The sequence below is a fragment of the Lolium perenne genome, chromosome 2 (assembly GCF_019359855.2).
Source record: "Lolium perenne isolate Kyuss_39 chromosome 2, Kyuss_2.0, whole genome shotgun sequence".
Taxonomy (NCBI): Eukaryota; Viridiplantae; Streptophyta; class Magnoliopsida; order Poales; family Poaceae; genus Lolium; species Lolium perenne.
In genome coordinates, this window is record NC_067245.2 from 244,783,831 (window position 1) to 244,796,612 (window position 12,782).

Genomic DNA, 12,782 nt, shown 5'->3' on the forward strand with positions numbered 1-12,782 from the left:
GAAGGACGTGCCATTTGAAAAGTGGTATATGAGTTATACGAATTACCGACACTCTATTTTGCGTGATTTTATGTGTCCCCATATTTTACAGCCTTGTTCAACAAAGATAATATGTGGTATATGTCTTATTATTTTATTGAACAAATTAATCGGTATGGAGTGAGTAAAAAAATGCTTAATTGGTCTTGGGAAACATAGACATTCGCTCATTTGTGTATGGAGGGAGTATCTGCAGATGAAAATCTGATTGTTGGAGCTTGTTGACCAGTATATTCAGATTTGGAAGGTCGAGAGGCAAATCCCGTAGACCAAGAAAAAAAATTAATTATTCCTATAGAAAATATGGTGAGGCATCAGTAGAATTTAAATCGTGCCTAAAATCAAGATGATTTACTCGGTAGTTTGTTTTTCTACCCAATCAAGTGTGATAGTTAATAAGGAAAAGCGCAATTCTATTGAAAATTTGGTAAGGCATCAATAGAATTTAAACCGTGTCTATAATTAGTAAGATGATTTGCACGGAAGATTGTTTTTCTGCTCAATCAATTGTGGGAAAAAGCAATCGAGGAATCAACTGCCTACTTTGTACTAGGAAAGTAAGTAATCACAAAAATATGTAGGTTCCAGATATTTAGGAAACAAATTAAACGTTCTTCCACCATGTCTCCTACCGCAGATTTCCACAAGCAGTTCAAAGAAAGAAAGAAAACACTCAACGCCTCACGCCATTTTCTCCTCCCATCACGCACACCTCTCCCGATCTCCTCTGCCGCCGCCTCCGCCACGACGGACAGATCCCGGCCAGCTCCGGCGACTCCTCGCGTTGCTCAGCACCGCCCCGGCACCACATCCTCGTCCTCCACCGATTCCATGCCGCGGAACCATCGATCTGATGCTCCCCGTCGAACCCTAGCAGCGATGTACCCCGTCTTGTTGGTGCCGCCAGACCCATGCAACGCGACTCCAGGCCCAGCTCCTTCAGCGAAGAAACCGTGGCGGCGCGGTTGCCTTTCTCGCCGGTGCGCGGTTGGTTCGAGCGCCGCGCTCCGTCGAGCTCGCCAGACCGCGTCGCGCTCGTGGCCGATGCAGTTGGGAGGGCGCTGCACGCCGGCCACCTGGACGGGACGGCGGCGACGCGAGCCATGGACGGCCGCTCATGCCGACGTCCTCCACGCGTCTCCTCTGAGGAGGGGACGGGATCTCGTCCGTCGGCATCACCGACGCAGCTCCCCGCTCTGCAAGGACTGCTGCGCGCGCGGCTTCCCCGTGGCCGGCCATGTGAAGCCACCGTTTGTCCGCAGGTGAGAACACTTCTCGCCCCGCTCTGCTTTTCCTTACTGTGTCGATGCAAGTGGAGGTGCTCTGTGTCCTAATCCAGAGAGGAAAGAAGCTAGTATTGTGGTGTCTTCTCCTTTAGGTTATCTACTAGTACTAGCCTCCACAAAATTGCTGATTGATCAACACTAAAATCTCTTAAGTAGTAGGCTACAATATACAATCATCAAACATTTTTCCAATAATCCAGGAGCAAAAACATGTCCATAACTTTGCTTCTTACCAGACGGATGAGGCGTAATAATTGAGTACATCAGCCAACAGCTGACTGAATCAGCTTTTAGTACCGAAAGTGTCCAAACAAATATATAGGAGCCTTCTAATCTGTACTCTTGATTCTATCACTTGTATATAGGAAGGTGATTTGAGGATTTCTTGTACCAAATCGGAAATCAAAATCAGGCAAATAACTTACTGATGTTGGTCTGTTCCACAATTTGTATGCAGTCACCGGGAGATGCCTGAAATTCATGTGTCGCCCTCCATCGATGCCATGCCGCGGAACCGTTGATCTGATGCTCCCCGTCGAACCCTACCAGCGATGTATCTCCTCTTGTTGGCGCCGCCGGACCCCTGAGATGTGGCTCCAGGCCTAGCTCCTTCAGCCATGAACCTGTGGCGGTGCAGTTGGCTTTCTCACCGGTGCGCGCATGCATCGGTTGGTTCGGGCGCGGCGCTCCGTCGAGCTCGCCAGACCGCATCGCACGCGTTGCCGATGCACTTGGGAGGCGCTGCACGCCGGCCATCAGGGCGGGACGGCGGCGCCGTGAGCCATGGAGGGATGCTCATGCCACCGTCCTCCACGCATCTCCTCTAAGGACGGGACAGAAGGCTTGTCCGTCGGCATTGCCGGCGCGACTCCCCGCCATGTGCTGCCCGCCATGTGAGGCCATCGTCTGTTTGCAGGTGAGACCAATTCTGGCTCTGCTTTGCTTTGCTGTGTCAATGGAACTGGATGTGATTTGTGTGCTAATCGAGAGAGGAAAGAAGCTGTGTTGTGGTGTCAGCCAAACTGACGCATATATGTAATCTCCATTTAGTTATGTAGTACTACTACTAGTTTCCACAAATATGCTGACTGACCAAGTGCTAGGCTACGTTGTACAATTATGGACATTTCTCTAGTAGCTCAGGAGCAAAAACATGTCCATAACTTGCTTTTTACCAGACGTACGAGGTGTTATATTTGAGGAAATAAGCAAGCAGCTAACGGAATCAGATTTTTTTACCTAAAGTCCAAACAAATAGGAGCCTTCTAATTTCTTCCAAATCCTATTTGTTCTCCTGATTCAGTCACCTGTATCTAGGGAGGTGGTATGAATATTTCTTCTACCAATTGAAACTGCAAATCAAGCAAGCAACTCTCTGTTCCATTCATGCTGTCACAGGGAGTTCTCTGAAATTCATGTGTCACCAAAGGCACATCTCATTTTCAGTCTGTTGTTTGTATACCTCAATCATTGTTTTGTGTAGGAATGTAGGAATTTAATGGTGCATTTGTGAGGTGAATATGGTCTTAGATTCGATTTTTCTAGTTGTAGTTTTTTCCTTGTGTCATGTAGGCAGTCAAGCCAAGTAAAGATATATAATCCTTTAGTTAAGTAATTTAGCAGGAAGAGAACGATTTTGAGAAAGAAAGAACAAAGTATGTCATCTTTACATGTAGCTGTACACCCAGATCATTATTTATTTTGTTTTGTTTCTTGTGAGCAGAATTACAATTATAGTCATTCTGCGTACTGATGCATGCAGCAATTCTAATATCCAAATGAGCAAATACTACCTGAAACTCTTGAAGACATACTAGCTAGTTAATTCTGCTATAAATCATGAAACATTGTTCTCCTTATTTGGGGTATGCTCTTGTAATGATAGTTTTTCCTAATAAATGGTTAGACTGAAATTATGTTTGTTGTTGGTCCAGATGTGCTTGGTCTGTATCTATGTATTGCGGCATTGTCTGTTGGGTTAGAAAAAATGTTTTCAGCTATATTATTTAGTAGACCGAACTCTGAACTGTCTATGAAAAGCACTAGAAATTTTTAAACCTGACATTTTTTTATTGATTCTCTTGCATTCTATCTTGGGCAGCCATTGGAGTGGACGGTGGAGTGTCTCAGAGGAAGGCGCCTCACCAAATTGGAAGAGGGCTTAGTGTGTGAACCTGATGAATGTCGCACCCTTGCAGGTGATTCCGATACTTCTAACGAACTTGCTGTCAAAATTGTTGACATCTTGATGGTCTTATGTAGACATAAAAAATGGAATTGTGCATTGAATTACTCATCTTGAATTCTGAAATTCTTCTTCTTCTTGATCGTGTGTATTGGCAGTGTATGTTGTATTGTCTGGCAATGCTTCTATGTGTCATTGAGACGTTTTAGTTTTCTAGCTAGAGGTGTTAGAAATTCTGCAGAGGTACGTGTATGCTAGCAGTAGAAGAGGTTATCAAGTCATGATTTCAGCTCGTTCCTAGTATACATGCATGATGTAAATCCTCTCAAAGTAAATATACTAGTATTTAGTGGTTTTGTATCATGTAGCGAATTGCTGGCAACATTGGAATTGCTAAAGCATTATATAGGCATGAAAAGTACTAATACGGGCAAGCCTCGTTGTTGTTTTTGCTTCTTGCTTTTCTTTGCTTTCCTAGTCCATCTACTAGTTTTCTTCTAACTTTTGTTAGAATTGGCTTTAGTTTTAGTTGTTTCCGCTGTGCTGATTGTACTTTGTATCGTTTTCAATTTCTTATAATACATGTACTCCGTAACATATTTTGGGGTGTGTTTGAGAATTTTTTAGCATGTCACATATCCAATGATCAATTGTTGAATGCATAATTGGTTCCAATTCATAAGCTTACGACAGGGATATACCATTTTGAGCTATTTTAATGATCAGGTGTTCAGGAACAACCTATTAATCGGGTCTCAGTTAAGGTGAAACCTATCTATTGTTCACCATGGTTCCTACTTTCCTAATGTTGTTCTGGAATTAGGTTGTTAGCTGCCTTTTTGTTCAGTAGCTGCTTCAGTTTTTTTTTTCCTGTATAGGCCTATAGGTTTAAGAGTGATTTGCGGAGTTCGAATTATGTTGTGCCACTAACTCACTCATGGGAACCATTTATTTAAACATAATAAATAATTATTTGACTGAATATTTGTTGGTGCATTCTTTCAAGGATTGCTACCTAGCCATGTCAAATTGTGTGTATAATAAATCAAGTATTACAGACCAATCTTTGAATTGTTAATGGGCACACTATGGTTCATGTTCCTTATTACACATTCAGATATTTGTCAAGATTCAAAATAGAGTATTAACCTGCTATATTTTATTACTAATTGAGCAACTAACTTGGGAGCAGATGTTGTCAACATAGTAAATTGGATTGTATTTACCTATGAAAATATATTGGTTGTGCCCTTCTTTTATTGGTAGTATGATTCTCCAGTCTTGCATCAAGAAGCACTTTACCTCAAATTGCAAATAAAAAGAGGGAATGGTTTTTTGCAACTTCAATAGAAGGAATCTAATTCTGCTTTTGCGGACATAAGACGCCAAAAACACACTGTTATAACCAAGTTCACGAATACACCAAGCTCCAGCTGAAGCATGACATGGTACTATTGTTGCATGGTGCTGGGTGTTAGCCTGTAGGTCCGAACTCACCATCTTTGAGGTAAAACTAGCTCCATGCAGCAGCTTTAGCTTGTATATGCTCTGAAAGATTATTCTAGAATCTTGATGAAGTGGAAGCTTTTCCGTAATAGAATGAATGAGTGTGTTATATTTTGTTTTGAACCTTTGAGTTTTTGTACATAAATTTCCTAGTTCTAAACCTTTCGTAATATCTAACAATCCCTCAAGTCATTTCACGTTACACTAGGCTGCTAGCTTAGCTTTTTTTTGAAATTTTAACCTCCATGTTTCGAATTTTAATTTGTTACTAGAGTGGGCCCTTATTTTTAGTTAGAATGCCTAGGTCTGGTATGGCATGATCTTCTTTTTACAAGCATGTAGCTATCTATTATTTGAGTGGGTAGGCTATTAAGTTGTACAATGTCTACCTCTTACTGTCTGAAGATAACCCGAGAGATGATTTGCCAACAACCTAATAGACATGTAGCAAACCCTACCTCTTCAACGAAATGAAAGAGAAAGATTCCTTTGCGTTTCCTCGAAAAAAAGATTACATTTGTCTTTAATTAGATTTGCCGCTCAGAAGTAGAACATTAAATATTGTAATTACAATGATTGTCTGATGTTTAAAAAGAAAAGTGATGACGCTATTGTGTCGTTGGATAAAAAATGTTCAGACTTTTTTGGTCATATTACCATGTTCACCATCAGCCACCGGAGCCCCTATCTGTAAACCAGCATTCTTGCATGAACTCTACCTGTGAACAAACAATCTTGCATGAGCAAAAATGCAGCTTTTGTTTCTCTGATCCATCTTTGAATGAGATAAAGAGAGTGATCTTAATTTTTCTTTCAACCGACTTCATGTCATTTTCTGTAATGTGAAGGTGTTTAAACTTTTCTGCGAACAATCTTAAAATTTGCAGAGAATATGATTGGCATGTGTCATTACTAGTGATTCCATTCCATGATGTAACTCTTTTGTGCACTCTTATTCTTTATTCTGTGCCTTTTATGTTCTATGCTTGCTAACTTCTTAAGTTTGATTCTGACTATATCATTTTTGAGAGACGGCGTATAACACCTGATGTTAACAATGAATTGCAATAACCAGTCAGGATTTTCCCTGGAATCACATTTTTGATACGAGATCTGGTAGATGAAGGATTTGGTTGAGTTGCCGGGATTGAGATGGTAAGCCTGGCTTTTCCTGGGATGTTTGGCTGATTCATTTGTGTGATGTGTCTGATTGATGCAAGCTTGTGTTGTTGTTGTTCTTTTTTTTTTTTGTTCAGCTGGGGCGCAGGGATACTGCACTTGACATGGCCAAGTTTGTCTACATGGATGTCCATGTGAAGCTCACTGATGGCCGGCAAGGTTGATTCCCACCATCAAATCTTCCTTTTCTCTTTGTATATTAAGCTCTATACCATCATATGCAGTAGAGTCCCCCCTGATTTATTTGTGTTAAGCTATGTTACCAAGTGCAATAGTACTGACACAACTTATGAAGTTGTCCCTTGGTTATGGTGAGCCCCATAACGGTGATGTATTTGGTAGTGTGAACTAATTAGATGCATATTATAAATTTGGCTTTGAATGCCCCAGGTTTTGTTTGTGCATTTTGTGTTTTTGTAGTGTTGACGTGTCTTGATTTGACTTGTTTATTTAGTCTATATATGTGCCAATATACATGTGTCTACATCAAATATACAGGTAGGGTGGAAAATCAACTTTTACTTGCTTGTTAATATCATGTGTTATATAGACTGGTTATTGCAATTCATTGATAACAAGTATTATGTATTTATCAAAAAAATCATTGTTAACCTCCTATATATCTAGCTTAACTCAGTTTTAGCTTCTGTTTTTGCTTAGATTTCCATCAGATGCATTGTCTAGTTGTTACTAGTCTTCCTTTTTAGTCGTGGTGGTTTATTTAGGAGTACGGGGCAAATTTATGGAGTGCTTTCTTATTTTCCTTGGTATAGGCTTAAGAGTGCTTTCTTATATTTAAAGAAGTTCCCGTGGCTCTCCAAATTTAAGTTGTTTTCTGTCAAGGCATCAAGATAACACTTGTCCGTGTCTAATAATCATTGCTTTATCTAGCAATACTACCCTTACTAGTATTTGGCTTTTACATACTTACCTTAGTAGATAGTATATATGTCAGGTTATTTGTCAATTTGACACCTTATTTTGCTATGTTTTTGGAATGACATGGTATTTTACACCCTCCTTGTTAATGTAGGTGTAGCTTATGCTTGGATATTCAATGTATGTTTTGTGATATGTCATGGTGCATTTCTTTCCAGCTACATTAGGTGATGTGTCTTGTGTGCAATGATGACAGTAATTGTTATGTTGCTGATAATTTGTCTAACAATTGCCTCCATTATCACAGTTGGCCAAAGAGATTGTTGATTTTTTCCTTGACTACTTCATGAACCTTGCAGAAAACTACACTATTGGTCTCCAGGGCTTCCTTGTCTTCAACGCTGTTGGAGGTGGAACTTGCTATGGCCTTGGTTCTCTTCTCCTTGAGCAGCTCTTTGTTGACTGTGGAATAAATTACAAGCTTGAGTTCACTTGTGTGTCCTCACTCTCTCATTGAACACATTTATGTGGTTGTTCTTAACAACGAGGCTATCTATGCCATCTGCCTCTAGTCCCTTGATATTGAGCGCCCAACCTACACCAACCTGAACATGCTTATGTCTCAGGTATAAGCCTATTTCTTTCTAGTGCATGTTTTATGTATGGGGAATGCTGTAGTATTGTGTAATATTTTCTTTCACTCTCATTAACTAGGTTAAAACTAATGTGTAGGTCATATCATCATTGGCTTCTCCTCTGGGGCTTGTTGGTGTTCCGAGTGTTGATGTCAATGACCTCCAAACCAATCTGGTGGCCTACCCAAGTATCCACTTCGTGCTTTCCTCGTATACGCGCAATTTAGGTACCTCCGCTGGAATACTAGAGGCGATGACACTAAAGTCTTGATCAAAGGTAATTTTGAGTTATCAATATTAATGGTTTTGAGCACTCTGGTAGACTATTCTGAGTGTTTATTTTTGTAGTTAGGTGGAGTACATGTTAATATTACGCGATACTGCAGAACTACAGTTTTCCAGTGAGGTAGGTTTAGAACTTTGGTTATGGTTGGTATCTACGCGACATGGTTCTACTTTCACATGCTAATTAAGTGAACAAAGCGAATTTTGTCTCATGAGTTCATCTGGATATCGTAAAGCAATGTTAATTACGATGTATCTGTATCTGGACAATAGGGCGCCGAGGTAGAGACTAATTTTGCAAAGCAAAACTACCATTTGGTGGACTCCCAAGCCTCTCCTCGCAGGCTACTGGACACAAATGATTTTCTAAGAACCAACGAATTTTGAGGCATTTTGATGGACTTCATGCAGATAGATGCTTTATATTTTTATCTCACCAACTACAATTGGTATTTAAGTTTAAATCTGAGATGGTTATGTTATAGTTTCATTTTGGTAGATTTGGCAGTGAACCCTGTGGAAAAGAAGAGCACTACTCGCCCAGAGGTTCATGTGTATGTATGTAATACAATATGGTTGTAGGTAGCCAGTTTTGATGAGAGCAAGTATTATTAGTTATACCGTTAAATCCTACAACTATTCTATTGCCTCCGTTTCCAAATTATAAGATGTTATGGCAGGCTACCAAAACATCTTATATTTTGAAACATAGGTAAAAGAATTTTAGGCTGTTAGTGGTGGTCACGATTTCAGAAGCAAGTGAAATGTCTATATGTAGCAAATTATATGTTTGTTTATAGCCATCTTTGTATTTTATACTATTATTTGATTTGCCAGTAGAATGCATATGTGTGTTATATTTGTTTTGAGCCTCTGAGTTTTCCTACATAAATTTGCTAGTTCTAAACCTCTCGTAATATATAACATTCCCTCTCTGTCATATTACGTTGCTCCAGGCTACTAGCTTAGTGGTTTCAAATTTTAGCCTACTTGTTTCATATTTTCATTCTTACTAGAGTGGACCCTCTATTTTAGTTAGAATGGCTAAGTCGGCTATGGCATGATCTTTCTTTCGACCAGAATGTAGCCATCTATTATTTGAGCGGGCAGACTGTTAAGTTGTATGAATGTCTCTCTTATATTTGAAAGATTACAGTTGTCTTTAATTTGATTGGCCACTGAAAAAGCATAACCATATTTTGATGGCAGTAATTGTCTGGCCTAGAAATACAACAGTGACAATGTCCATTTGTTAGGTCACTCCATACTATTGTGACATACATAGAACAAATGTTCACATGCTTTTTCTGCTCATATTACCATGTTCACCATCAGGCCACCATAGCCTTTCTCCCTGAACCAACATTCTTGCATGAACTCTGTCTGGGAACCAACATTCTTGCATGAACTCTGTCTGGGAACCAACATTCTTGCATGAACTCTGTCTGGAAACCAACATTTTTGCATGAGCAGAAATGCAACATTTTTTATGTGAACCAACTTTTAACCTCTGAATCTCATCTTTTTGTGTGTTTTGCAGGTCAATGATGCGCCCTGGAATCGTTCCGTGCCTGGCTGCTAATTGGTGTATTTTCCTTGTATTCCAAGGACGCGGTGCTGATGTTGTTCCTCCAGATGCGTAGTCGCTGCCACCGCAAGAAAGATGACGACATACTGCTGCTAGGTTACTCCACACGCTGCTGTATGCCGGTGAGTACATTCTCCTGGCCCTGTACGTTTCTCTTTTGCTGTGCTAAATTGCCTTCTACAAAATATGTGACCGGTATTATGTTTCATATTTGAAACCTGAATATGGTTCTTTGGCATGTATCAAACACTTCAACCACAAGGACAGCTGTTCATAGAGCGTGAAATGATTTTAATTCATTTTATTAGTTGCATACTTGCCTCCTTGTTTATGGTACATCTAGTTTCTCTGAAGACCTGGTAAAGATACCTGAACATGTTAAATAGTCACTACCATACCTGAACATGTTAAAGATTTTTAGGCTGTTAGTGGTGGGCACGGCATCAGAAGCAAGTGAAATATATGTAGGTAGCATAGTCATCTTTGTATTTTATACCATAGTCATCTTTGTATTTTATACTGTTATTTGATTTGCAGTAAAATGCATGAGTGTGTTTGTTTTGAGCCTCTGAGTTTTCCTTCCTAAATTTACTAGTTCTAAACCTTTCGTATTATCTAACATTCACTCGTGTCATTTTCACGTTGCCGCAAGCTGGTAGCTTAGCGGTTTCAAATTTTAATCCGTGATTGGAATTTTCATTCTTACTCGAGTGGACCCTTTCTTTTAGTTAGAGTGCCTAGGTCTGGTATTACATGATATTTCTTTTGACAAGCATTTAGCCATCTATTATTTGAGCGGGTAGACTGTTAAGTTGTACAAAATGTCTCTCTCTTATATTTGAAAGATTATGGTTGTCTTTAATTTAATTGGCCACTGAAAAAGTAGAACCATATTTTGTTGGCAGTGATTGTCGTGGAACTACAACAGTGACAGTGTCTATTTCTTAGCTCACTCCATGCTATTGTGACATAGAGAACAAATGTTCACACACTTTTCTGCCCATATTACCATGTTCACCATCAGGACACCATAGCTTCTCTCCTTGAACCAAAATTCTTGCATGAACTATGTGTGTGAACCAACATTCTTGCATGAGCAGAAAAGCAACATTTTTTCCATGTGAACCAACTCTAAACCCCTGAATCTCATATGTTTGTGTGTTTTGCAGGTCAATGGTGTGCCCCTGGGATCGTTCCGTGCCTGGCTGCTAATTGATGTATTTTCCTTGTATGAAGGATAAGATGCTGGTGTTGTTCCTCCAGATGCGCCGTCGCTGCCACCGCGAGAAAGATCCCGACTGCTGCTGCTAGTTGACCCCCATGCTGATGTGCACTGGTGAGTACATTCTCCCGCCCCGTCCGCTTCTCTTTTGTTGATGGGTGGAGGTGGACCTGCAATTGGTAGCTTATTTTATTGTGCTAAATTGCCTTCTGCAAACTATGTTATCAGTACTATGTTTCATAAGCTGGACTGGTTCTTGGGTATGTATAGAGCACTTCAACCACAAGTACAACTGTCCGTAAAGCACGAAAGATATCTGAACGTGTTAAAGCGTCGCTACCATTGTTGTAGAGTTGCATACTTGACTCCTTGCTTATGGTAAAGCTAGTTTCTTTGAAGATTTGGCAAAGATACCTGAACGTGTTGAAGCTGCCGCTACCATTTCTATTGTACCGCATTTGCATGCAGATTCAATCTTCAATCTAGTTTTAGGTATAAATTTGCTGGTGGGATCATGCTTGCACTTCGAACAATTGAATGCTTGGTGAGTTCATTTAGGTACTTGAAAAATATTGTGTCGGTGAATCATTCAGTGATTATAAAGGATTTTGACAGTTATCTCATTGATACCTATAAAATACCATAATAACAATAGATTAAAATATCAGTTGTACTCCTATAATACATTTTATCTTATCGGTTTCTGTTTTGTCTTTCTTGTACAACTTTTCATTTTATTAGTTCTACGTTAAATCCTACAACTATGCTACTACCTACGTTCCAGAAATATAAGATTTTATGGCAGGCTACCAAAACATCTTATATTTTGAAACATAGGTAGAAGAATTTTAGGCTATTAGTGGTGGTCAGTGGTCACGATATCAGAAGCAAGTGAAATATATGTAGGTAGCAAATTATTTGTTTGTTTATAGCCATCTTTGTATTTTATACCATTATTTGATTTGCCAGAAGAATGCATCTGTGTTTTAAAACTCCCTCGTGTCATTTTTCGTTGCTCCAGGCTACTAGCTTAGCGGTTTCAAATTTTAAATCGTACTACTATGCTACTCCGTCCGCTCCAAAATATAAGATATTATTGTAGGTTACCAAAACGTCTTATATTTTGAAACACTTGCAGTAGAATTTTAGGCTGTTAGTGGTGGACAGAAGCAAGGGATTGTTCATGAGTGTGTCATATTTGTTTTGAGTCTCCAAGTTTGTCCTACATAAATTTATTAGTACATCTCGTATTAACATCCCCTTGTGTTATTTCACTTGCAGCTCAATCTACTATGCACCTTTGTTGATTGCGATAATCTGTGCTGGCTGCTATGAAGCTTGGTGTGGGCTAAGCAATTTCAAGTAGTGCCCACTTCCCCTTGACAAGAAATGCATTGCAGAAGTAATAGTAACTGGACAAGCTTTAAAAAAGATGTTTGTTGATGCATACCACACGGTATATATAATAAGCGTTGTAGCAGCTTTAGTGCATTTTAATGATTGTTCATCTTTGCGATTGTATTGAGTTTCTCTCGCGGCAACCTGTGTGATGGCCTACAATATTTTCATGGGGATTCCTGAGCCATCGACCAGGTTTAATTTTTGGGCAGAGTTAATGTTATGTTGTGAACTAAACGAGTCCAAAAAAAAAGGCAAATGGCGTTTGAAATCTTTGGCTTGGGTGGAGGGTCTCTTTTACTTCTTGTATAGTTTGTTGTTGCAAAGTGTATGTTGTGAGGATTGACGAATCTTCGCTTAAGAAATTGGAGTTTGTCTTGCTTAATACGGAGTATTTGCAAAGTATTGGATGTAGCTCCCCCAAAAAAGTATTGGATGTAGCTGGGGACAAACTGTCTTGGAGTTGCTCATATTCAAGTTGAAGTAATCTGATGGGTAGACTCCATTTTGTAGGAGCAGCCGATATAGATCTTACAATGCTTGAGGAAAGGAGTTAAGTTACCATGACCGATCTACTAGT

The 12,782-nt window shown here is 39.7% G+C and overlaps 1 long non-coding RNA gene across 5 annotated transcripts; it reads left to right on the forward strand.

The window, feature by feature from the left end:
- Window positions 1–655: 655 nt before the first annotated feature.
- Window positions 656–12,475, forward strand: LOC127335476 (uncharacterized). Of its 5 annotated transcripts, XR_007872815.2 has the most exons (11): window positions 656–1,301; window positions 1,783–2,241; window positions 3,427–3,523; window positions 6,092–6,171; window positions 6,273–6,354; window positions 7,229–7,301; window positions 7,434–7,700; window positions 7,807–7,986; window positions 9,535–9,704; window positions 10,752–10,918; window positions 12,086–12,475. It is a non-coding gene; the product is annotated as an uncharacterized lncRNA (long non-coding RNA). The 5 variants fall into 5 exon arrangements; XR_007872814.2 differs by lacking the exon at window positions 7,229–7,301 and having other exon boundaries at window positions 657–1,301; XR_007872817.2 differs by lacking the exon at window positions 7,229–7,301 and having other exon boundaries at window positions 657–1,301; window positions 6,096–6,171.
- The last annotated feature ends 307 nt before the right edge of the window (window positions 12,476–12,782 follow it).